The 25,751-nt window shown below is 44.6% G+C and overlaps 1 long non-coding RNA gene across 2 annotated transcripts; it reads left to right on the top strand.

Annotated features, from left to right (window-relative positions):
- The first annotated feature begins 5,661 nt into the window (after positions 1-5,661).
- Positions 5,662-19,992, top strand: LOC117876627. 2 transcript variants are annotated; one of them, XR_004645499.1, is made up of 3 exons: positions 5,662-5,700; positions 10,174-10,357; positions 19,519-19,992. It is a non-coding gene; the product is annotated as an uncharacterized LOC117876627 (long non-coding RNA). The 2 variants fall into 2 exon arrangements; XR_004645500.1 differs by having other exon boundaries at positions 10,170-10,357.
- Positions 19,993-25,751: the final 5,759 nt, after the last annotated feature.

The following is a 25,751-nucleotide window of genomic DNA, read 5'->3' as shown; positions in this document are numbered from 1 at the left end:
CTTAAGAGCATGTTTCAAAGGAGCATCTGACACAATATTTTAAATATTTTCTAGAAATCTTTGACATTTCAAACCCGCAGGAGACAGACTTTTACTGTAATCGCCTAAACAACATCATGCATAATCTTTCAAGAAACAAACTAATTGAACACAGTAGCATCTTAGAAATACCATTTAAGGGAGAACCAGTCTTCTAAAATAGTTTTTGTTTTTTTCATATGCAGCGGCACTTCAAGCCACAAGTGATAATCATAGCATGAGATATTATAGCATTCCCAGCAGAGTATAAGGAGAGCCCCGAGAGATAATCGACTCAGACTTCAAATGACGAACATGCCAAGATAGGAAGATCGTGCCAAGATCTTTCCTTAAAAATGAAGGGGGAAATTCTTCTCTTAAAACTACACTTGGAATCTGTTACCCACCATGCAAATCACTATTGCATTCACTAGACTCCTTCCAACCACTGAACTCCCTTTGAGGTCCACAGAAGTTTCATGCATGGAAGGTGTGTACAGGACATGCACCAGCAGCACTAGCCCCTGGATTTCCCCCCCCCCCCCCAATGAATTATTTGCATTTAGGAGGGAGGTAGTGCAGTGGATAGAGCATAAGCTTGGGAGATAAGACACCAAGTTCTCTTCCTGCTTCTGACTCTGGTTTACTATGTATCATTGAGGAAAACTCTGGGGCAGTGAAAAACACTAGTGCTAAGCATTATTAGTTGAAAACGGACAAGCTGAAAACTTGTTTAAATATTCCAAACAAACATCTTAGACTTTTTCATACAGAACATATACTCCTGATATACTCTTGTTGCATATTTAGGAGTATTTGACTTCTATTCTGAGTGTGCAGTGTAAAGCACAAAAAGGGAGTTTAGAGGACTGCTCATGGCATTTGTATCTGGAGGGTACAATTATAAGCTCAGGAGAGACATAATTGGAAAGATACCTAAAAAGTTGCTGGACCAAATTATTAAACGATCAATTTATAAGCACCTAGAGATAATAGGGTTATAAGGAATATTCCACATGGATTTGTCAAGAGCAAATCATGCCAAACCAATTTCCTTCTATGACATAATTTCTGGCCTAAAGGATTGGGGGAAGCAGGAGTTGTGATATATCTTGATTTTAATAAGGCTTGTGACACAGTCCCTCATGACATTCTTATAAGCAAACTAGGGAAATGTGGTCTAGATGAAATTACTATAAGGTAAATGCACAGCTAATTGAAAGACCATACTCAAAGGGTACATCTACACTACAGGGGGGAGTCGATTTAAGATACGCAAATTCAGCTACGTGAATAGCGTAGCTGAATTCGACGTATCGCAGCCGACTTACCCCGTTGTGAGGACGGCGGCAAAATCGACCTCTGCGGCTTTCTGTTGACGGCGCTTACTCCTACCTCCGCTGGTGGAGTAAGAGCATCGATTCGGGGATTGATTGTCGCGTCCCGATGGGACGCGATAAATGGATCCCCGAGAGGTCGATTTCTACCCGCCGATTCAGGCGGGTAGTGTAGACCTAGCCAAAGAATAGTTATCAATGGCTCACTGTCAAACTGGGAGAGTGTATCTAGTGGTGTCCTACAGGAATCAGCCCTGTTACTAGTCAATATTTAAAGAATGAGTATCAATAGTTCCATGTCCACTGAAGGAAGGACCAGAAGTAACAGGCTTAATCTACAGCAAAGGAGATTTAGATTAGATATTAGGAAAAACTTTCTAACTGTAAGGGTAGTTAAGCTCTTGAATAGGCTTCCAAGGAAGGATGTGGAATCCTTGTCACTGGAGGCTTTTAAGAACAAAACATTTGTCAGGGATGATCTAGGTTTACTTGATCCTGTCTCAGCTCAGGGGGCTGGACTTGATGACCTCTCTAGGTCCTTTCCAGCCCTGTGATTCTATGACTATCTACTAGAAATCTGCAAAAATCACTTGAAACCTGGCCAAAAATGTCTGATCATTAGTGTAACTGGCAGGCAGGTGGCTCTTCAAACATTTCCGTTATTTTATTCTTTGAATTTTTTTTTTTTTTTGTCTGATATGATTTTTTTTTTGTCATAATTTGAACATGAGCAATGCAGTTAGCCAATACTAGTTAGCCACAATCACTTTCTAGAGAATTCTTACACTACACCAGAGATGAAGCAGCATCAGCAGTCTGTTCTCTTACTGTCTCTGAGGCTGCTTGGCACTAAATCTCTAACCACATACTGACACATGTTTCTCATAGGAAGGTTTCCATTTTGTTTTCACATCAATTTGCATAATTCTATAACTCCACAGATTTCACTCATGTATCAGTTTTGCTGCTACACAGCTTTGCACAACAGATCCCCGACTCCGTGTCCAGGGACGTGTCTGTACCAGGGAGACTGGGAACTTTTCTCTTGCTGCCACAAGACACTGAGAGCAGCCAGCAGCGTGAAAGCCAAGGATGAAGGAATCCTATGTTAAAGGTTATTAATATTTGAGATAAAGCTGATCTATCCACTAGGTTTTGATTCTGAATTCCTTAGCTTTGGTGAGCAGGAAGAAGGTCTTTTACCCCTGGTAACACTTTCAGATATAGACATCTAAAGCCTGATCCTCCAAATTCTTACTGACACAAGTAGTCCCCCTGAAATCACTATTTGCATGAATACAAGCTTGTGGAGTTGGGACTTAGATTTTAAGTTCATTTATGTTTATCTTTGTTGCAGTTTTCTTTAGCACACTTGTTAATATTGGGCCAGATACTCAATGGACCTATGCTGATTGACACTAGCTGAGAATCTGGCCAATTGTATTTAATCAATACAGAATGATGCCTTCACCTATAGGTTGATCAGACAAGGGAATACAGCCTCAGCCAAAAGGAAATCAAAGGAGAAACACAACTACTTTTTAAATGACTGCACCCTTCACAATGAGGATCCTGAAAGCACACACTTATTTTGCCTGACTGTAACAGGAGCAATTTACAATGAAAGTCTGCCCCTGGCTGTTAAATCTTACATTAGCTTCATATTTTAGTAATGATGCTTCAAGGAAGGCCTGTCTGGGCCAGAAAAGAAAAGGTTTAAAAATGTGTAAAAGTTCTAGGTATGCAGTAATAATAAATGGAGATATTCCATCTCCTAGGACTGGAAGGGACCTTGAAAGGTCATTGAGTCCAGCCCCATGCCTTCACTAGCAGGACCAAGTATTGATTTTGCCCCAAATCCCCAAGTGGCCCACTCAAGGATTGAACTTACAACCCTGGGTTTAACAGGCCAATGCTCAAACCCCTGAGCTATCCCTCCCCCCTCAGTGTTGTTGCCATGTTGATCCCAGGATATTGGAGAGACAAGGTGGGTGAGATGATATCTTTCATTAGACCATACTTTCATTAGAGAAAGTACGTGCCAACTCAAGTCTGGGCACAGTGACCTTTTTAAACTACCAGCTGCACGTTTCACATCATGTCGCCCATTATGGTCTCATCTGCCACGCCAGGATGTTAGGGTGGAAACACTCTGGCGAGAGGAATGGATTTCTCCAACCAGTCCCTCATCGCCGATCCCACAATCTTCCTGCCTGGTTTTGACCTGCCCCTTTGCCAGTGTTCCCTGTTGAACAGGTTCTGAACCGGGCAAGGTCTCTGTGCAGCCAACCAGTATCGCTGGGGCCTTCGTGACAGCCCTTTGTGCAGCTGCGGTGCAACACAGACGATGACACACATTGCCAATGAATGCTGGCTGACTAGGTTCAATGGTAGCCTAAAAAAACGGCATCACACCACTGAAGATACCATCACTTGGCTAGACGACTATGCACACACTAAATAAAATAAATTAGATCAACTTCCGTTGGTGAGAGAGAGACAAGCTTTCAAGCTACACAGAGCTCTTCTTCTGGCCTGGGAAAGGTACTCAGAGTGTCACAGCTAAATACAAGACCAAACAGCTAGTTTAGCATAAGTTGTTCACCTTAGAATATATGCTAAGTGGCCCCTGTAGTTATAAGACAAAAAGGGAGGTTGGTAGGTTAGACTGTTGTAATAGGCCAACAATCCACTGTCTTTATTAAGTATCAGAGGGGTAGCTGTATTAGTCTGGATCTGTAAAAGCAGCAAAGAATCCTGTGGCACCTTATAGACTAACAGATGTATTGGAGCATGAGCTTTCATGGGTGAATACCCACTTCATTGCATGCATGCGACAAAGTGGGTATTCACCCACGAAAGCTCATGCTCCAATACGTCTATTAGTCTATAAGGTGCCACAGGACTCTTTTTGCTGTCTTTACTAAGAGCGTGATTTTTAGTGTCTAGCAAAGTCATGAATTTACGCTCCCAAGCTCGTCTTTTGAAAGTGTTGCATAGGTTTCCTTTGAGGATGGGGACTCATAGGCAGTGATCACTTTGTGAAAACTGTTCACCCACAGGTGATGTGGTGTTTGTCTTATCATTTTCCTGTATGAGTTAATTTGAGAGCATAGTGATTGTCTGGTTTTACCCACATAGTTGTTGTTATGGCATTTAATGCACTGGATGAGGTACACCACATATTGTGCTAGGCATGTATGGGACACATGCATCTTGAAAGGTGTGTTGTGGGTGGTGTTAATAATTGTAGCAGTGGAGATATGTCTGCAGGTTTTGCATCTGTTCTGGCAGGGTCTGGTGCCGCTTTGAGTTGCTGTGTCCTGGTCTGTGTGGAGCTTGCTTCTGATGACAAGGTTGGGGGGTGGATTTGCTTGAAGGTCAGAAAAGGGGATTCATGAAAGATTTCTTTCAGGATGGGGTCACCATCAAGTATGGATTGTAGTTGTTTGATACCCTCTATGGGTTTCAGTGTAGGGTGGTAGGTGACAACTAGGGGTGTGCACCTGGAGGGGGTTTTATTTCTGTATTGAAGCAGGTTATCTTAGGTAATTGGGTAGCGCCCATTCCATGATGTGATCTACTTCTCTGGAGTGTCCTTGTTTGGTGAACGTGGGTTTGAGTGTATTAAGGGGTATATCCCAGACTTTCTCCTTGGAGCATATTCCGTGGTATCTGAGTGCCTGGCTGTAGATAACAGATTTCTTGGTGTGTTTGGGATGGTTACTGGTGTGATGGATTGTCCCACTTTAAGGTGTCACCTTATGTACTGGGATACCACTGAGTCCACCTATTAAATCTCCTCCAGCACCCACAGGCAGGGCCACACGCAGCTGCAGAAAGACACAGACACTGAGATCAGCTCTGGAAAGACTTAGCATAAGGGACTTTCCCCAGCACTCAGGTGCCCACCTTCCTTGGAGTGCAGACCCAAAGGTATATTGTCTTGCACTGTATAGAAAGATCTTCACAGCTCAAGCTCATAAACATTCACCCTCTCCCTCAATGTGAAGAGAGATCTGCACAGCTTCTTGCTCATCCCCCTCCAGATATGGATTGCACAAACTTGGTTATGTTATAAACAAGAAATGAGTTTATTAACTACAAAAGACAGATTTTAAGTGATTATAAGGGATAGCAAACAAAACAAAGCAGATTACAAAGCAAATAAAACAAAACACGCATACTAATCTTAAGATCTTAAAGAGACTGGTTTCAAGAAATAATTTCTCACCTAAATGTTTTAGGCAAGTTGCTGAGTTTCTGTAACTTAGAGTTCCTGTTATTTCTTCTTACAGACTGGACCCCTGCCTTAGTCTGGACTCACCCCTGCCTTTTGCCTCAGGTTAGTTCCTTTGTCTCTTCAGCTATTTTCAGCAGTCCTTCTTCTTGGGTAGTCAATGGAGGAGAGACCGGTTTTCCTTACTGCCCAGCCTTAAATAAGATTTACATAAGGCGGGAATCTTTTGTGTCCCAGTCTTGACCTCCCCCTCCTTTTAGTGGGAAAATTACTAGACGTCCAAGATAGTGTTTTAGTTCTAGGTGACAGGACCACCTGACCTAGTAGTGTCACAGCTGGGTCCCAGGATGCCTCTCAGGAAGACAAGAGATTTATTGTAAATAAAATCTTATTGTTTCTTTTTAATGGCCCATTGAGGCTGATGGCCTGTTGTCTGGTGGGTGTCTCCCAAATACACACTCAGTTGTAATTGCTACAAAGTCCATATTCCTAACTTTAGATACGGAAAAGATACATGCATACAAACTGGATAATCACATTCAGTAACTTATAACCTTTCCAATGTTACCTTACAAGACCCATTTTACATAAAATATATCTGTTATGCCATTCATATCATACACCCCATATTCTTATAGAACTATGCTTAACGTCACACGTCCCCCCCCTTACATTACTGCCAGAGGGTTGGTCGCTGACCAGTGCGGAGGCACTGTGCCCAACTTCCTCTTTTGGCTTTGGTTATACAACCTCCAAGTGTTACCAAACATTGTAATGTTATCCAGAGGCGTTTTTGCAAAGTTCTGGGTTTCTGTTCCCAGGTTGCCTGAAAACATTCTGGTGTGTAACCTTGTCATTATAATGCAGATATCAATATCTTTTAAAGTGTAAGTGTTTTGATATGTAGCCACCAATGCTATGAGATGGTGTTCCTCAATTTCCCCTTCCACACAACAGTTTAGGTTGGTTATGCTTTCTCTGCTGTTCCAACCTCTAAGCCTGTTCACAGGTACTAGTTGAGAAGTAATATTTTATAGGACTTTCATGTTATCACTTTTAGCCCGTACCAAAATTTCTTCCAAAAATCATTCATGTTACCTATTTTAAAGCATTTACCACCAGTACTAAATTCTTTGTTTTAACCCACAGAGTGTAGTAAGAGACATAAAATTACCAGCAAATTTATGACAAGGAGGGGCTTCCAAATATGATTATCATACCATGTCTTCTGTCTAAACAGACCAGTTTGTTCAGCATTTATTGTATTCCTCATCCCCTCAGTAAAGGTTCTTAGTTTAGGTATGTCTTTGGGGTTTTGGCAAGGAAAGGGTGTATGGTGACCTTTTATATTACTGACCCACCCCCTGTGGATTTGCATTTCCTCTCCAGGGTTAAACCCATGGGAAGAATGCACCCTCCTGGGATTCCTTTATGTTGCTCACCCCCATTACTCAGTGTTTGATGCTTAGCTGGTGGGAGGGGTTTACCTGCCTGGGAAATGGCTGTCTCCTCCCCTTCCTTGGTGGTTCATTAGCATTTTAACTGGCAGTGGAGTGCTTGGGGGGAAAAAACCCACCCTGTCATAAAGAGACAGAGTTAGTTTTCACAAGTACAGCAGGAAAAACATTTTGCATAAGTGGGATCTGGATTGAGGTACTCTCTGTCACCCCTTCTCTGTTCCTAAGAGGTTCCAGGAGGACAGTTACAGTTTCCTCCTAAATCCTGAGAGACAGATGCTATCCAGCAAAATGCTCCTGGACAAACCCTTCCCTGCAATAAATGGGGAAACATTTCTGCCCTTCCGTACATTCCTTCTTAACTTCCTTCTCTGGGCCCCCCTCTAAAGCACACACCTCTGTGCTCTCTAGAGAGGAATCTGCCCCCTGTTCAGCTGTGGGCTAACAGCCAGAACAGACCCTTCACTGGTAAGCATTGTACCCTCCTCCGTCTTTGAATTGGGTTTGCCTCCAGTTACAGAGCCCATTGAATCTGCACCCACTGTAGAGGTTTCTAGGATTCCATTACCCTTCTCTAGGGTTCCCTCCAGGACACATTTCCCTTCTGTCTTGGACCAAGACCCATCTTTAGCCACTGGGTAAGAGCTGGTTTCAACCACTCCCACCCTTGTCAGCCGACAGTGTTCCACTGCTGCAGAGGAATTAAAGAGACATTCTCCCATTTCCCCCAGCAGTTTTACTCTTTCCCACTGGGGCTTCAGCACAAAATTTCTCCTTGCTGCTGACAGACCCCTGGACAGCCTGAGCCACACTAAAAAAGTCGTTACCCAAAATAATTTGTGTTGGGTTATGAGGGACAGCTGCAACTGTCAACTCAGCTTGCAAATCCTCAGTTTCCATGTGCACTTTAGCCAAGGCACAAGGATTTTTGTGACCCCCTACTAGCAAAAGCTCTGCCATTTGTCCTAGCAGTATGTCTTTCTCCTGAACCAGGTCTCTCCTGACCACAGATTTCTGCACCAGTATCTCTCCATCCAGGGAATTCTTTGCCATTTACTCTGACAGCCTTTAGGTGTAGTGGCCACGTTTACAAACCCTGTGTGATAAGTGGCAACTGCCTGAGGTGCCTAGGTGCTCTGGGTAGCAGCATTTCCATTAATTGCCTGTGCCTGTTGTCACTCAGCATAGGGCATTTATTCCTCAGGTGTTCAGTGGAATTACAATGATAGCACCTGCTTCTGGGCTCTTCTGCTTTTACAGGATATTTGGGAAGAGGACTCGAGGAGTGAACTTGGGGAGGTGAGTATCCAGCCTCCCATCCACCTTCCTTCTTCCCAGGGGTAAAACAGAGACCTTGCTTCCCACCAAATTTAAACCCCTCTGCCTGTGATTTATTTCTACTAGGTGCTTGGGATCGTTCAAATGTATCTGTAAAAGTTGCAAGTTCTTTGACCGTTTCTACCTTTTTATCCCATAAACACTATTTTACATCATCATTAGACATATTCAAGAACTATTCCTGAGCAACCAAATCACACGTTCCTTCAAAGCTTGTAATACCTTTTCCCTTTACCCACTTATCCAGTAGATTTTTCATTTGGTTCACGTAAGCCACATTACTTAATACGGCCCCTCTCTTAAGGCTTCGAAATTTTACTCTATAAAGTTCAGGTGTAATCTGAAACTATTTTAAAACCAAATTCTTAAATTTACCATAGTTGGAAGCATCACCAATTGGCATCTTATTGAATATACCCAGAGCTCTTCCAGACAACTTTGCAACCAGAGTGGCCATCTGTTGATGCTCAGGAATTGCATGGAGCATATACAGCCTCTCAAAGATGATGAAATATTCAGAAATGTCCCCAGACTCATTATAGGCTGGGCAGAACTGCTCCCACTTGTGGATTTTTGGAGAGGGGACCCCCTGGTGTGGGGTTCTGTCTCTTCCACTCCATTATGGCCAGTTCATGCTTCATTTGTTTGTCTTTCAGTTCCAGGGCATTTTTATGCCTGGCTGCTCTGCTTCAATTTCTTTGTCAGCCTCCAGCTTTCTCCATTCTTGGGCTTCCTCAGCCTCTAGCTGTCTCAGTTCCATGGCTCTCTGATGTGCAGCATTTTGCCTGGCTTCTTCTGCTTTGGCTTGCATCTCCATGGCTAGCTTCTGGGCTTCCCTTTCCTTATCAACCTCAAGCTGTCTCAGTTCCATGGCTCTCTGGTGGGCTGATTTTTGCTCATCCATTTCAGTCTTTTAATTCCACCTGTCTCTTATGCTTCCTTTCATTTTCTTCTACTTGCAACCTGTGGAGCTCCAACTTTTTGGTAGCTTCACTTTCACTCATTTTCCTGCTTTTCCTGTCCCTACTTCCCTACCCGAAATAAGGAAACAGAAAATAACAAACCAGTAACGACTTTCTGTTCTCCAGCCAGCACACTTAAAACTCACTTTAAATCACCACCAGTGTCTCAGAGCAATAAGTTGTGCACGTTACCCTGCTCGACTACACCACTGTGATGGGTTGCCCCACTTTAAGGCACCACCTGATGTACTGGGATACCATGAGCCCACCTGTTCCACCAGCCTGGCCTCCTTTACCCTGTCTTGCTTAGCCAGGCTCTTAACCGCCTCTAGCACACACACAGGCAGTGACACACAGCTGCAGAAAGACAGACTGGACCCCTGTCTCAGTCTGGACTCACCCCTGCCTTTTGCACCAGGTTAGTTCCTTTCTCTTTTCAGGTACTTTCAGCGGTCCTCCTTCTTGAGTAGTAAATGGAGGAGAGACCTCCCCCTCCTTTTAGTGGAAATTTACTAGAAGTCCAAGATAGTTTTTAGTACCAGGTGCCAGGACCACCTGACCTAGTAGTGTCACAGCTACATCGCATCCCAGGATGCCTCTCAGGAAGGAGAGCGATTAGTATCTTTAAAATCTTATTGTTTCTTCCTGGTCCATTGAGGCTGATGGCCTGTTGTCTGGTGGGACTCTCCCAAATAAACACCCAGCTGTAATTGTTACATAGTCCATATTCCTAACGTTAGATACAGAAATGATATATGCACACTGAATGTGATTATCCAGTTTGTAACTTATAACCTTTCCAATGATACCTTACAAGACAGGGTGTAACATCACAACTGGATCTATGAAGATTAATCCTCTGACAACATCCAGGAAGTGTGACTTTGCTGGTTTGGACACCTAGAGAAGATGAATGAAGAGGATCTGGTGAAGATAGCATGGCAGGAGATGGTGGTAGGAAAGAGACACTGAGGAGGCAACAGATGGATTGCATCAAAGGAGACGGTAAGCAGATAGACCTTAGTGCCACCTTGGACAGATGAAGATGGCAGATGCTTGCATGATGCTTTGACCTCTGATGATAGAATAAGGGAAAGAAGAAAACTGTAATCCCAAAGTTCTAAGCATTTCAGAGGTGACGTTTATAGGGGAAAGACTGTGGAGGGAATGTTCCAGGCAGCATTTCACTGCTCTAACATTGACCTTTAAAAGTGCCATTCCCCTGTCCAAGAGGCAACACTGATTGCTTTTGTGCATTTTGTGTGAAGATCTCATATCCACACAGACTCTTCCCTGCTGACTCCCCAGTAACATTTATTCACAGGAAACAGGAATTGTGCCCATTTGTGAGCCTTTAAAAGGGACAGTATCTGCATTGTCACACAAAGACAGAATATGAGATTGTTTGTTGGTTTTTAAAGATCATTTCTGACATCCAGGCACTTGTCACAGACAGCCCTGGTAGAGTTCCCCCTGTTGAACACTCACCAGGCTGCTGTATTTGGGTAACAACACACTGAACCTATGTCCTCTTAAACTTCCCTTGGTCTGAGGATGCTGCAGCACTGTTTCTTTCCTTGACCCCTCTGGTGTATATCTTGGGTATAAGATTTTGAATGCTGAAGAATAGAAAACCCTAGGACTTTATCCTCTTAATTATTGATGGTGAACCTCAAAAAGGCTATAGGTTAATTTCATTTAAGAAACAAAGGGGCAGGTTCTTGGGTATGGCCAAGAAATACTGAGTGCAACTGGGGTGGGGGTGAGGTGGGGAATAAATTAGCTCTTTGTGCCTCTCCAAACCTATGGCCAGGTATGCACTAAACAACACCTGCTGCCAACAGCCTGCAGGGGCTTATCTGACAGCCAGGGATCACCATGGCCCCCAGCCACACCCCCTGCATAGATGGGGGGCATTGACATGGGGTGGCATAAGAACCTCGCATAATGACAGGTTTCAGAGTAGCAGCCATGTTACTCTGTATCCGCAAAAAGAACAGGAGAACTTGTGGCACCTTAGAGACTAACAAATTTAGCTTATGCTCAAATAAATTTGTTAGTCTCTAAGGTGCCACAAGTACTCCTGTTCTTTTTCATAAGACCCTTGTATTCTGCCAGAGATGCCATCATTGGCTGGATCCATACACTTGATGGACCCAGGAATCAGCCTGCACAATTCAGATTTGATCCTATTCTATATAGGTTTTTATGCCACCCTGTCACCATATCTCTGAGTATCTGATTGTTATTCAAAGCATATCAGTCCTCTCTGAACCCCTGCAAAGCTGGCAGTATCACAAGAACAGGCTTTCTGGGGAGATTTCTAGGGCTTCCTGCTACAGATGTAATGGGAAATACCACAAAAAGAGCCTTTCTCACAGTATTTTGGTGTGTTTGCTTCTGATCCTGGCTGGAAATGCATGGCAAAAGCACATGAGAATGAAAAACAATTGTATTTGAACAGGTTAATGGAACTTTCTGGAACCTTTACAAAAGTTTGGTTTGATTGTGGCTGAGTTAGTGGAGTGGTCTCTGAGCACAGGCAGGAACCCTCAGTAGAGGGCAGTATGTATCAAACCCTGCGGCTCGTGACTCTGGGGATGCACTATTCTCCACTGAGGGAGGCCATGACAAAACAAGAGAAAACAAGTGAAGGGGCAGAAGCTTTGTTGAGACGAGAGAATAGGGTGACCACACAGCAAATGTGAAAAATCGGGATGGGGGTGAGGGGTAATCGGAGCCCATATAAGAAAAAGACCTAAAAATCGGGACTGTCCCTATAAAATCAGGACATCTGGTCACCCTACGAGAGAAGCATTGTTGATGGGGTGTTTTCCCTTCTTGCTGCAGGATTTTTATTCAGACTCAGTAAGAGTAGAGCCACCTCTTATGTGCTCAAAATGCAATAGACATGGTTGTGCTTTTGCTGAGTGTGAGGGGGGAAATGGCCAGGCAATGAACTAATAGTAACAGGCTGCCTTTCTACCATAAGAATGACACTCATAAACCTGACACTTCATTTTCCCCAATAAATCCCTTCCAAACAAACAAAAAACTAAAACCAAAGCCCTTTCCCCAAACAGTGTTCTGTTGCCATAAAGGAGAGAATTGCCAGAGACTCCATGAAGCCCACTAGGGACTTGCTATTGCTATTGATTTTATGTGGAAGGTGCTCAGATATTACAGTGATGGACAGCAGAATAAAATCCCAAAAGAGAGAGAGTGTTGGAGTATGGGATTGGAAGACCGGACATCTAGATTTTATTCCTTGTTCTGTCATCAATTTGTTTTATGCACTGTTAGGACATAGATATTCAGGCCTGTCTGTAAAGGCCTATACTTTAAGAATTTAGGTGTATTCTTATCACTTAGCTAGTTATAGAGATATAAAAGAGAGAATCAAAATCACTCTCTGTATGTGAAAGGGACAGTCTGAGGCTCTATTCTGGGGCTAAGTAAGGCCTTTGGCTAAGTAGCAGAGGCAGCCATAAGCTAAGAAGTGAACGGTCACATCCTCACATTCCAAACTAGTCACATGGAAATAAGATGCTATTGGCTGTTAGGAATACAATCCTGTCCTGATATTCCTATCACCTCGAAAGAAAGGAAAGAGCCTAGAAGATGTAAAAGGAAACTTAGGGTGATAGTTTTCTGTCTGGTAAGAACTCACTTACCAATAGACACAGCTGGAAAACCTTTGTCTGCGTAGATGGAGTTGTGAAATCCTCACTTCTGTATTGTTTTGTATGTTTATTTGCATGGTCTCTATCTGGTTCTGTAATTGTTTCTGTCTGCTGTATAATTAATTTTGTTGGGTGTAAACCAATTAAGGTGGTGGAATATAATTGGTTAAATAACCATGTTACAGTATGTTAGGATTGGTTAGCTAAATTTCAGTAAAGTAATTGGTTAAGGTATAGCTAAGCAGAATTCAAGTTTTACTATATAGTCTGCAGTCAATCAGGAAGTAAGGGGGGAATGGGAACAGGGAAAGGGGGTGGGGAAATTGGAATCATGTTTTGTTAAGGGGGGAAAGGGAACAGGGAATCGGAACAGGGATGGCTTTGTGGTGTCAGAGTTGGGAATGGGGACATTGAGGAAGGAAACTGGAATTATGCTTGCTGGAAGTTCACCCCAATAAACATCGAATTGTTTGTGCCTTTGGACTTCGGGTATTATTGCTTTCTGTTCATGCGAGAGGGACCAGGGAAGTGAGAGGGTGAAGGAATAAGCCCCCTAACATACTGGCGTAAGTCACTTAACATCTTTGTTTCTCCTTGTCCCTGTCTGCAAAAATGGTATAACATTATGTACCTATCTCATAAGGCTATTGTGAAATATGAAGCTTAATGAATGCCTTTATTATCCTTGGATGATGGGTGATATGCAAGTGTATTTGTGAAGTATGTATTACTATTGGGTGCCATACTTACATGAGTCATTTGTATACTCCTCCCTGAGACTGCCTTCCCTCCAGGTTCTGTTGACGGTGAGACACATGCCAATATTGTCCCATTGATTCCGTCTGCCTCCCACACAACCCACCCAGTTAGAAAAGAAAAACAACATATGATGGACCAGATTCATCCATCTCATAACCCCATTAATTGCAGGACAGTTATATCAGGAATGAATTTGGCTTCAGCAAATATATGGAGATATATTAAAGTGGGTGATGAGCTTGTGCACAATTTGTATGTATAACCCAAAGGCACCCTGCAGGAGTTATTGTTCTTGAAAGCACATCAGGAAGTGATAGAGAGAGAGTCGCATGAAGCTGAAGGTCCTGAGTTTGAATCCCTGGTGGTAGTTGAGATATGAATATGTCTAAACTTGAGTTGTTCCAGGAGATGGGCTCTCAAGTGAGAGAAATGGGGAGTTGTATATACAGTTGGGTGGGAATGGAGCAAGGTCTGTTGCTGAATCCAGTTTTGTGGGATTTTGCCCTGAAACCATGTTTGTCGTGTCCCCCCCCCCAGATCTTACATCAAAGCCAAGTTCAAGAGGGAAGTTGGTGGTAGCAATAAATACAGGAAGGCACTCCAATGAGCAGTGGGTGCAGGTGGTAAAAACAATCTACGCAAGAAGAGAAATACTTCTCCTTTTGATGCACGCACAGACACCCTGAGAAAGGGGAGCATTAATCTATAACTGTAGTCAACCTATTTTTCAGCATGCCGGTACTAATCACTAGAACTATCAGGTAATTAACGTTTATAATGTTATGCACCTTAATAACCTCAGAATATAGTAAATTTGCTGCAATTGCAGGAATCCTCGCAACCTCATTCCATGCAGTGTATGATGAAAGGTTTCACTCTGATGTCATCCTCTCTTGTATTCAACAAGACCAGAGTGGTCCAGCAAAGATAACTCATTTATCTTGTTGTCACTGATGAGACCTGTGCTGTGCCTACTACCCACAGGCTTCTATTGTTTCTTGTCACTTGACCAGGCCACTGTCACTTTTAGTCTGTTCACCAGTGTTGGCTCAAGGGAGGCCTGCAATTTCCTATGTCTCCACAGGAAGAGCTGTGCTGGAAGGGGGATTCACTGCTGGGGGAAGTTAGGTAGCTGTGTAACCCATGTGCCTAATAGGGAAATATCTCTTTAAGAGACCCATTCGGGGAGGTAGGAGTGAGTTGTGCCTGTCTGAGTCATTGTTGCTAGGCAGATTAAGCACTCCACATGCAGAAGCTTCTGGAATTGGGTGTGGTAGTTTTGGGTATGCTCCAGTAGGTTCCCTGTTGATGGGGTCAGACTCCATGAGAGCAAACCGTCAGGGCAGCTTCTTTGCAGAAGGCTGTGTGCCCTGTGTGAGTTGGGAGAAGCTGAGCCCAGGAGCAGGAAGCAGGCTGCTGTCCTTAACTCTGAAGCATTTTGCAGCAGGTTAGTGATATTGTTACCCTCTAACAGGGAAGCCTGGGCAATGCTAATTATAGCAAGGTGAAACTGGGACAGAAAAAAAACTTCTATTTTAATTGTATGCTTTGAATGTTTTGATTTTAGCCAAACTGGTCTAGTTAAATTGTCTCAACTAGTCCGGAGTAGAGGCAGGCTGGGGTTTCCTTACCGCCCACTGGGGAAGTGGCATAGTCTGGGCAATGCGACTGCAGATTTCCTGAGACAGTGAAAATCAACAGTAAGCTGGCTGGAGGGCCAAGCCATAAAGAGGGAGTGCCCTGAATTACGAAGAGGGAGCAATCAAGTATATATACACACACACATGTACCTCCCTCCAACCTCTCTTCCTCTTCCCCTTCCCCTGAAGGAAGGTGGTGTCAGACTGGTCCAGAGCTAATCCCCGGATATGGCCACAATGAGGTGCCATAGCAATGACTAGTTTACCAATGAGACTTTGTCACAGGGTTGAGACTGCTCAAGAGATGTGCTGAATCATCACCTCTTCCAGATGCCCTGGCTATGCTGTTTTCCTGATTAGCACCTTCCAATTCTGGACTGTACCAGTCAGCTCCAGGCCTCCCAAGGTGGAGGAGGGAGTTGTGGGCAGTTTATGCCATTGTATGCTTCCCTACCACCTCTTGCCACCAAGCATGGTTCCATCGGTGGGGTGAGTCGAGTTGTCAAGGTGGGTTTCTGTGGTCATGGTAACAGAAGTGCATATGCAATGATTCCAATCAAGAGGGTGCTTCCTCTCCAGGATGTGTGTGCTTGCATGTATATTAATACAAGTTATTGTTTGTTATTTCTGTTGTGATGGCACCTAAATACCCCAATCAGGGTCCTGTTGTGTTAGGCACTATACAAACACTTAGAAAGATACAATCCCTGCCCTGAAACGATTGCAATCTAAAATATGTTGAGGCCTGAATTCATCCCAGGCTTAACTCTGAGATAAATATTGCTCATAACTACAATGAAGTTAACACCCAAAACCTGGAATAAGAATTTGGATGGTTGACAGAAACAGCATGCACCTAGTCTAATGTAGCTCTTCTGGGTGTAATATAAAGCCTATAAATATTAATCATCACAAACCCTAGTCCCAGCTGATCCAAATGCCAGGGACAATATCTCAATAGTGTGGTATTAGGACTGTACAGCAGAGTTGGGGGGGGGGCGGGTGTGTAGTGGTGTAATACTGTGGCAAATGGCCTTGTAGTTCGTATAATGTTTGGAGCTATGAGAATCAGGAAGCTAATTTTCATGGGTCACTAGATATTCTGCCGCACTGGGTTCCTAGGCACCACTGCTGTAAGCAGCACACTAGTAGAGCTCCTTTTGGCCACTCATGGGCTCCTCTTATTCACTGATCTTTAGAATTGCTTAGACTAGCAGTGGCATCTAGCATATCAGCAGTACCTCTCTTCATGATGTTTTCATCTCAAGTCCCTCTCTTTGAGCCATCCCAATGTACTGTCTTCGGGTTGTTCTTGGTCCTGACAGACAGATGTGGAAGTAGAAGGAGGGAAAGCCTAGAGGAGGACACTAGATGGGGAGGACTCTGAGTTACTATAGAGAATTCTTTCCCAGGTATCTGGCTGGTGGGTCTTGCCCACATGCTCACCATCACTCACTGATCACCATATTTGGGGTCGGGAAGGAATTTTCTCTTGGGTCAGATTGGCAGAGACTCTGGGGGGATTTCACCTTCCTCTGTAGCATGGGGCATGGTTTATTTGCTGATTTAAACTAGAGTAAATTGCGGATTCCCTGTAACTTGAAGTCTTTAAATCATTGAGGACTTCAGTAACTCAGCCAGAGGTTATGGGCCTATTGCTGGAATGGGTGGGGTAGGTTCTATGGACTGCAAAGTGCAGGAGATCAGACTAGATGATCATGATGGTCCCTTCTGGCCTTAAATTCGCTATCGAGACACAAGCAGGAGAACAGAGTTGCAGCGGAAGCGGTGGATGATGACGGGATGCCACGAGCAGGGCCAGCTCCAGGCACCAGGCAACCAAGCACATACTTGGGGTGGCACCTGGTAAGGGGCGGCCAATCTTGGGGTGGCGGGGGGCAGCGTGGCGCGGCATTCCGGGGGGGGGGGGGCGGGTGCTCCGGCGGCGCGGCGCGCGGTGCTCGGTGGGGGGGGCGGCGCGGGGCACGGCGCTCAGGGGAGGGTTCCGGCGGTGCGGTGCTCGGCGGGGGGGCTCGGCGGGGCGGCGCTTTTTTTTGCTGCTTGGGGCAGCAAAAAAGTTAGAGCCGGCCCTGGCCACGAGAATAGATATTTATAAAGAACAACGAGAGGACCTGCGAGGTGGATTCATGGCAGCAGGAGAGCAGAGTTGCAGCGAAAGCGGTGGTTGGATAACAATGGTTAGCAGTCCTACTGCACCGTCTGCTGAAAGCACGGAAAAAAGGTGCAAAATGATTGTCTGCCTTTGCTTTCATGGAAGGAGGGGTGACTGACATGTACCCAAAACCACCTGCGACAATGTTTTTTGCCCCATCAGGCATTGGGAGCTCAACCCAGAATTCCAATGGGCAGCAGAGACTGCGGGAACTGTGGGATAGTTACCCACAGTGCAATACTCCGAAAGTCAATGGGGGTTGGGGGAGGGAGAAAAAGGGGCAAGACAAGGTGTGGGCACTGAGGGAAGGAGGCAGAGATGGGAGGGGAGATGATTCATTGAGGAAGGGGGATCAAAATGACAAGGGGTCTGTAGAATCAGAGACAGAAAAGTGAGTATTAGAGGGGGAAGAGGAAAGGAAGACTGTGTATTTTGAGAGAGAGGGGCAAAGAGGAGAAATCATCAGCATATGAAAAACGGAGGGAAAACAAAACAAGAGACTGCAAAAAGTACATAGAGTTCGGAAAATGCAGCAGCAGCAGGAGGCGGAGAAGGCTGGAGACAAGAGAGACAGGGACTGGTAATGGAAAATCTGAAAGATTTTTATGATTTTACTGGGAAAACATAAAAAGGAACCATTACTGAATGCAAAAAGCCCAGCATTCAACCTCAGACAATAAACAGGGCTAAACAATACTCAATAGGGAAATAGTGAGTAGACAACATAAGCTCTTGGCATATGAGAAACACTGGATTGCAGAGTTGAATTGCCTTTGCGTCTCCAAAGAACCATTGGTAAAACTAATAAACATTTCAGTGATCCAATTACTTTGGAGAGGTTTTTCTTTGAGAGTAAGTGCTCCAAGAAAGAGGGGCATCTGGCCAATGATGACCTTGTTTAAGTGACCTTTATCTAAAGGCTTGCAAGTTAGACACCCAAGATGGAGGATTATTTATTATAGAGCCAGTACAATGCAAAACACTATTTGCCCATTAATAAAGTTCCATGCATAGTTGGTTAAATGCAACAGTTTGTTTTCTCTACTTGTGAGAGAATACTACTCCTGGAATAGTAGTAATAATATCCTACATTTCCATAGCATCTTTTCATCCTGAAGTTACCCACCTCAGTAGTGCAATGTTAGTACAGTTATAAAACTTGGTTCTCTCTCTTTTCTTTGCATTCTAGTTATGATTTCTCACTGAACACTTATTAAAAGGGTGCAAGTACTTAAGTAATGCAAACCAGCATCTAACAATACTATTTTTGCAAATATATAGTTCCTCTCATCCAAGTTCTCAAAGTGCTTTACAAAAGAGGGGAAATATTATCCCTATTTTATAGATGTGGCTACTGAGGCTCAGAGAAGTCTTGCCCAAGGTCATACAATAACTGAGTGGTACAGTCAGGACTAGAACCCTGGGTTATTAACCCCTTTCCAGTGCTCCAGCCACAAGACTGTAATTTGTTAGTGTACCTTATCTAATATATCATATCGTGTAGCTTTTATGTAGTAAAAGTTCCCCTTTGTCACCCAAGGAGTCTATGTTGATAACCAGGACAATTGAGTTGGTGAGTTGTGGGCTGGGAGAGCTGCATAGATAGTGACTTCAGTTTTGAGGGCTGGAAGCTTGGAGTGGAAAGAGGCAACACTAGCCATCTATGGCTCATAAGAAGGAACATCTTTGATGAGCTACATCCAGCCCTTCCTACAGTTGGTAAAGTCACTGTAATACAGTCCTTTGAAAGTGGTGGGAAGGGAAATGATAGATCCCAGAGGGCTCTTCCCACAGTTCAAAAAGTGTGTGTGTGTGTGTGTGTGTGTGTGTGTGTGAATGAGAGCGAGAGAACCTACTTCATGCCAATCTTTTTTTCTTACATTGAGATATTCTCTTTGTTTATGCCCCCAGCTGTAATGGAATGTTTATCCAGGAAGAAAACAAATTTGCTGGGCACCAATACGGTTCAGAGAGTGGCACAAGATGACATCTGTGGAGGAAAGGTCCTTTATTGCTGAGGAATCCTAGCTGCTCACTAGTTATTGAGTTGGACATAGAATAAATAACAGGAAGTTATTATTTTTGTGGCAGAGTTTTTTGGTGGGGCTCTTTAACTCACCGTATCTCTATACAGTCTCATTTATGAAGAACATGTTTGAAATGTCCCTTGGAGCTGGCTGTGAATGACAGGACTTCATTGAACAGCCTATCACTTTGAGGTCTTTGTTAAAATGCTTCTTCCTACCTCCATAATATACAGAGTAAATGGAGTGGCAGCAGCCATGTTTGCTTTTGGCTGCCTCCCTTGGCTGGAAATGTGTTGTCTACATCTCTGCACTTCATCGTTCATCTCTGTAGAACATGCTTTCTGAGTGCACATCTCCGGCTGGGTCTACACTACCCGCCTGAATCGGCGGGTAGAAATCGACCTCTCGGGGATCGATTTATCGCGTCCCGTCGGAACGCGACAATTGATCCCCGAATCGACGCTCTTACTCCACCAGCGGAGGTGGGAGTAAGCGCCGTCGACGGGAAGCCGCAGAGGTCAATTTTGCCGCCGTCCTCACAGCGGGGTAAGTCGGCTGCGATACGTCGAATTCAGCTACGCTATTCACGTAGCTGAATTTGCGTATCTTAAATTGACTCCCCCCTGTAGTGTAGATGTAGCCTCCATTTCCATTCCTATACCTGTATGTTGGGTTATTCATGATGAGCATTGCTTCTTGGCACCAACCCTATATTCATAACTTTGCCTCTTTACCCTGTGGTCCCTATCACCCTCCGGACTTGTAACTCAAGATACCCTTTGTTCCTAGTGCTTTATGGCTACTGGCTAGAGGTGTGTGTACCATTGCTTTTGCAGCAGTTCTGTCCACATCTTCTATGACCACGGGTGGGCATTATCTGTTACAAGAAGCTCTGCCTATTCCTGATTCATAATGGGATAGCTTTATGCATGTCGCAATTGCGTGAGTTAGATTCTCAGCTTGTGTACATCAGCATAGCTCTATTGATGTCAATGAAGCTATGCAAGTTTGTACCAGCTGAGATCTGGTGTCATGTTTTATGAATAGCTTTTTCTCTGGGAGGGCATTTTGCACAAAAAGGGTTAATAGATCACTTGTAAAAGAGAGTTGTTTGTAGTGAAAATTCAGGACTGGGCCTCAAACTTGCTATCTTACCTTATCAATTACTCTCTCTGGCAGGGGCTTTCCTGGGGCTATGGGAATTAGGTGCCCAGCTCCAATTGAAACTCCATGGGAATTGAACACTTAACTCCTGCTAGTGCCCTATGAAAATCCATCTCTGTGCCTAAGTTTTCACCCTGTGAAAAATAGGAATAATAACACTTCCCCACCTGTGAAGCTAAATTAACTTGTGATTGCAAAGAGGTTTGAGCTCCCTGGATGGAAAATACTAAAATTAAGTGGATAATACTATATTAATGATTTGATCTATTATTAATGACTAACAATAATGCAAAGATATTTTATTAAGTTGAGGGGAATAAATTTCAAAAGAACAAGGAAGGAAGAAGTCAAAGGGTGTGAAAGAGATACCAGTGGAAACAAAAATGGCAGAGAGTTAAGGAAGTGCAAAGAAATGGAGGACAAACAATGCCACACAAGTGAGAGCAAAATCAAGGAAGTAGGAAGACAGGGTATTTGTACAAAGCTTAGCACAATGGCGTCCTAGTCCATGACTAAGGCTTCTCAGGGCAGATCTACACTAGAAGCACTACAGTGGCGCAGCTGCGCCACTGTAGTGCGTCTGGCGAAGACATTCTATGCTGATGGGAGAGCGCTCTCCATGAGAGGTGGAAGCTATGTTGGTGGGAGAGCATCTCCCACCGACGTAGCGCCAGTATGGACAACGCTTAGGTTGCTGTAACTTTTATTGCTCAGGGGGGTGTCGCAAGTTAGATCAACTTAAGTGGTAGTGTAGACCTGCCGTCAGTGCTACAGAATACAAAGAAAAAATAGGAAAAAGTGGAAGGACAAGAAAGAAGTAGAAAGGAGAGATGCCGTGAGTAAAAGAATAGGAGACAGAAAAAGAGGCAACTAGATTGAGTGAGGGTCAGTTTATCACTGTTCAGGCCAGTTCCATCTCATTTCATGCTGAATGGTTTAATAGTTTTCATGTTATTGTATATTCTCAGCTAATTAATTAGAAGCATGTTGAGTGAAAAGGGAAAGATCAGTGCAGATAAATTCTCAGAAAATATCTCTATTTTGGGATTGCTTTTTCCCCCTCCAAAAATAATATCTGGGTTGCCTCTGTAAAATAAGGCACTTTACACATTAGCAGGATCCTATTTTGCTGCTTGCCAGAGCTACTGGAGTGGAGATATTTTGGGATTTATTTTTGTCACTAGTCAGAAATGGAAAACAGATTTGAAAATTAATGAAATTGGTCAGATCAACTGGCTTAAGGAAAAACAACTTTTTGTTGGACACCAGCATAAAGCTGCCTTAATGAACTGGAGAAATGGTCACAGATCAATTCTATCTTATGGAAGAGCTTAACATGTACATGCAGCATAATATACATGTACACTAGCTTTCCAGGGGGAATGCATACAGTTCAAATGACTACTAAAGGAGATGGAGCCTTTCATCTCCATCTCATTGGTTTGAGCCCATTCCAAGTCAGTAGTGACTGAAAGTCATTAACAGCTGATGGTTGTTCAGGAACAGGAAATGAGTTTGGTGATCTCAGTGCTATTCTATTCTATATAGATTCTTATACTAGCTTCATGCATCACTGTTGTATCTGAGCCCCTTCCAATAGAGCATTAAGCAGTGTGACTAACCTCTATCATGTGTGGTTTGTTCTTTCTCTCATCCTCTTCCCTGGGGGAAATTGTGTGCGCCAGGTAGTGTTTTGGTCTGACAGGGTATTTGCAAAAATTGTATTTATTGGTTTTGTAATCTTTTTAATGTACACGTTACCTTACGTTAAGATTAGAGAAGGCAAGGTTGAAGATGTGCCTTCCACTTGGCATGGAAGGTAGTGACAGAAGGTATTAGACATATATGTGACTTCTAATAAAAAAAAACACCATCATAAATAGAACTAATTGACCCAGTCAGCAGAGAGGCCAAGGGCCACATGGTTTTGGAGACTGAACTCTCCTTCCACCCTTAAGACATCCCTCCTCAGGAGGGCTTAGGCAGGCTGATGAAATGCTGATGTGGGCAAAGCTTGTATGCCACTGCCCATCCTATACTTGTTCCATTGGTAAATAGAGGACTTAATTTTTCAGGGTTGCCAACTGAACACCCTTCAGCACAAAATTCACTCAATAAATACACCGCTCTCAAATTTTGAACCTGGTAGCTAAAGAGCAGTCTTATATAGGAGAAACCATAGGAGTTCTTCACTTTGGCTGCAGGTAGCAAATCCTGGAGGGTCTCTTTGTTACATTTCCTTCAGAAAAGTCAGGAAATGCTAAGTGTGGGAAAGTTTGAGGCTGAAGAGATGTTGGTCAAAATTGGTACATAGAGAGGTTCTTCCGTGATTTTCTTCTTGTGGTGTGTGGCTGAACAGATCACACACCAGAGAAGAGGGAGGCTTGTCCACTTGTTAGAGCAGTAGTCTGGCACTTGAGAGACCCAGGTTAAGTCCCTGCTCTTGCCTCAGACTTCTTGTGTGCCCCTGGTCAAGTAATTTAGGGTGTGTCTGCACTGCAGCCTCTACACATGTCCATGTGTATGGATGTGCCCAACCCCTCCTGCCTGCATGTTGTCCACACTGAACATTAGGTGGTCTGAATAGATCTTGGGCTGAATAGATCCCAAGCTAGCTACCTCATCTGAGGGGTATGGATATGTGCTTGGGTGAGCTGTGACCTGCCCCTGTATCAGCTGACTTTGTAGGGTGGCTGTTTCAAAGGTGCTGGTACCTGGTCTTGAGTCTGACTCCTCCTGTACTCCCATTCCCACAATTCCCTGTACCCATATCTTCCTGCCTGTCTGTAATGTTCCTACTCCCCCTGTATGCAATGGAAGTTACATGCTTCAGCCTACAACATTTACAACAACTGAAAATGGCTACAAGCCGGCGAGCAACTAGTTGGCCAGAGGAGGACACTAAATTTTAATTAATATAAGGCAGGAGTATAGCCTGGAGCACAATTTTACTCCGAGCATCAGCCCCAGAAACATCCTTCTATATACTCCTACATTTAGAAGGCCGGCGGAGTTGAGCATTGAGTGTATTGCTGTTCAGTGCCGAGAGAGAATGAAGCACTTGGAGCAGCAGTACTGGAGGGCCAGAACTCAAACAGTCAGGGAACATGCTCTCCACTTGCCCATTTTATTCTGAACTGTTGGGCACTCTCAAGGGCCCCAATGTTGTCAGTAGCTACCGGTGTGGTGCTCTGCTCTTGTTCGATGATGATAACAGTTGGCTGCGTGCGTGTTCCCTCTGTGTGCTGCCCCAGTTCTGCGCAGATCGCTGACACAGCAAACCCCAAGAGAACCCCCAAAGACCACAGACTCTAGTAAGGTACGAAGGAACCTGAGCCAGGTTTATTGTCAAACGAAGCACAGTAATAGTTTCCCATAGACTCTACAAGACATACTACAAATTTGTGTCCCCTGGCAGTGGACCAGCTCAGTCAGTGGCGGGACTTTCCACTGCTCCCTAGGCAGGGTGGGTGCAAGGATGTTTCGCGCCCTAGGTAAAACTTCCACCTTGCGCGCTGCCCCCTCCCCCCGCAGCAGCTCCCCCCCTCTGCCTTGTGGCGCCACCCCCGGCAGCTCTCCCCGCCCCAGCTCACCTCTGCTCCGCCTCCTCCCCAAGCATGCCACCGCCACTCCACTTCTCCCGCCTCCCAGGCTTGCAGCGCCAATCAGCTGTTTGGCGCCACAAGCCTGGGAGGGAGAGAAGCAGAGCGGGGCGGTGTGCTCAGGGGAGGAGGTGGAGCAGAGGTGAGCTGGGGCGGAGAGTTCCCCTGCATGCCGCCCCTCCCCCCTTTCTTGCTACAGGCGGCTCTCCCCAAGCCACCATGCCCCAGCTTCCTTGGCCTAAATGCCGACGACGACCGGGACGGCCGAAGATCCGGCCGCCGCGGTCACCGCTGAAGGACCCGAAATGCCGCGCCCCAAATGCTAGTGCCCTAGGCGACCGCCTAGGTCGCCTAATGGGTTGCACCGGCCCTGCCCCTAGGCCAGACAAAGATACGCACTCCGGGACCTACTTTTATACAGTTACAGGACAGATTACTCATCCCTACTGACGTATTGAGGTACAGCGCCTTGGCTCATTAGGGTGCTGTCTCCTCCTCCTCATTGTTTCAAACAAACAGATCGATCTATCATGCTGTCTTTTGGACCCTGTCTTTAAGATGCACCTGGCTGTTCCTTGTTATGTTTGTGGAGTGTCCTCGTAACAGGATGTCCAGGTGCCATCTTGGCACAAGTTCCTCTTATTAGCACTTATATGTGAATGCACCTGCTTCTGACAACCCTCTTCTCGCCAACTTCTGTGGGCGGGGCCTGCCTCTGGCTCATAGCCCAGCTTTGCTTAGCAATGCCTGGAAGTACTTTGGTTCATGCTTCAGGCCTCAGACTGGGCCTCTGACACAAGACTTTGTTTCAGGGCCTCATCTTACTACACCCAGCACTGAGCCTACTGTCACTCATGTCTTGATGAACATTGCTAAGTTCATTATGAGACAGGATAGCAAGAGTGATGCCACAGCTGGAACAATGAAGATCCCATGGATGAGGCCAGGACGTGGTTCTCTATTTCTATCTGGAGGATCAATTTGAAGAAGTCGTTACTAAAGATACTGGAAAGGGAGTTGTGCCTGACCAGGGATTGGAAGCCCAGGCTGGTAAGTTCTGCCTTGTGGTGTCCATCCTGCAGGTCCCTGCAACTTTCCACTTTTTTTCTGGAGAAACTGTACTGAGGGCACTGGAAATTTCTGTTGGATAACTTTCTTTCATGGATAATAGACTGTATGGTGATGGGTATAATACAGAAACCACATCATTTGCAAGGGGTATGGTACAGTAACCACATCATTTGCATGGCCTGTCCCCCTATCTCCCTCCTCCCCCTTCCCACCCCTCCAACTACGCTCTGCAATGCGTGGTCCAAAATGGACACCGAGGGAAAAAATATTAAATTATAAC

This window comes from Trachemys scripta, chromosome 4 (genome assembly GCF_013100865.1).
Source record: "Trachemys scripta elegans isolate TJP31775 chromosome 4, CAS_Tse_1.0, whole genome shotgun sequence".
Lineage (NCBI taxonomy): Eukaryota > Metazoa > Chordata > Testudines > Emydidae > Trachemys > Trachemys scripta.
Note: the sequence above shows the minus strand (reverse complement) of the source record. Positions and strands in the feature narration are given on the sequence as shown.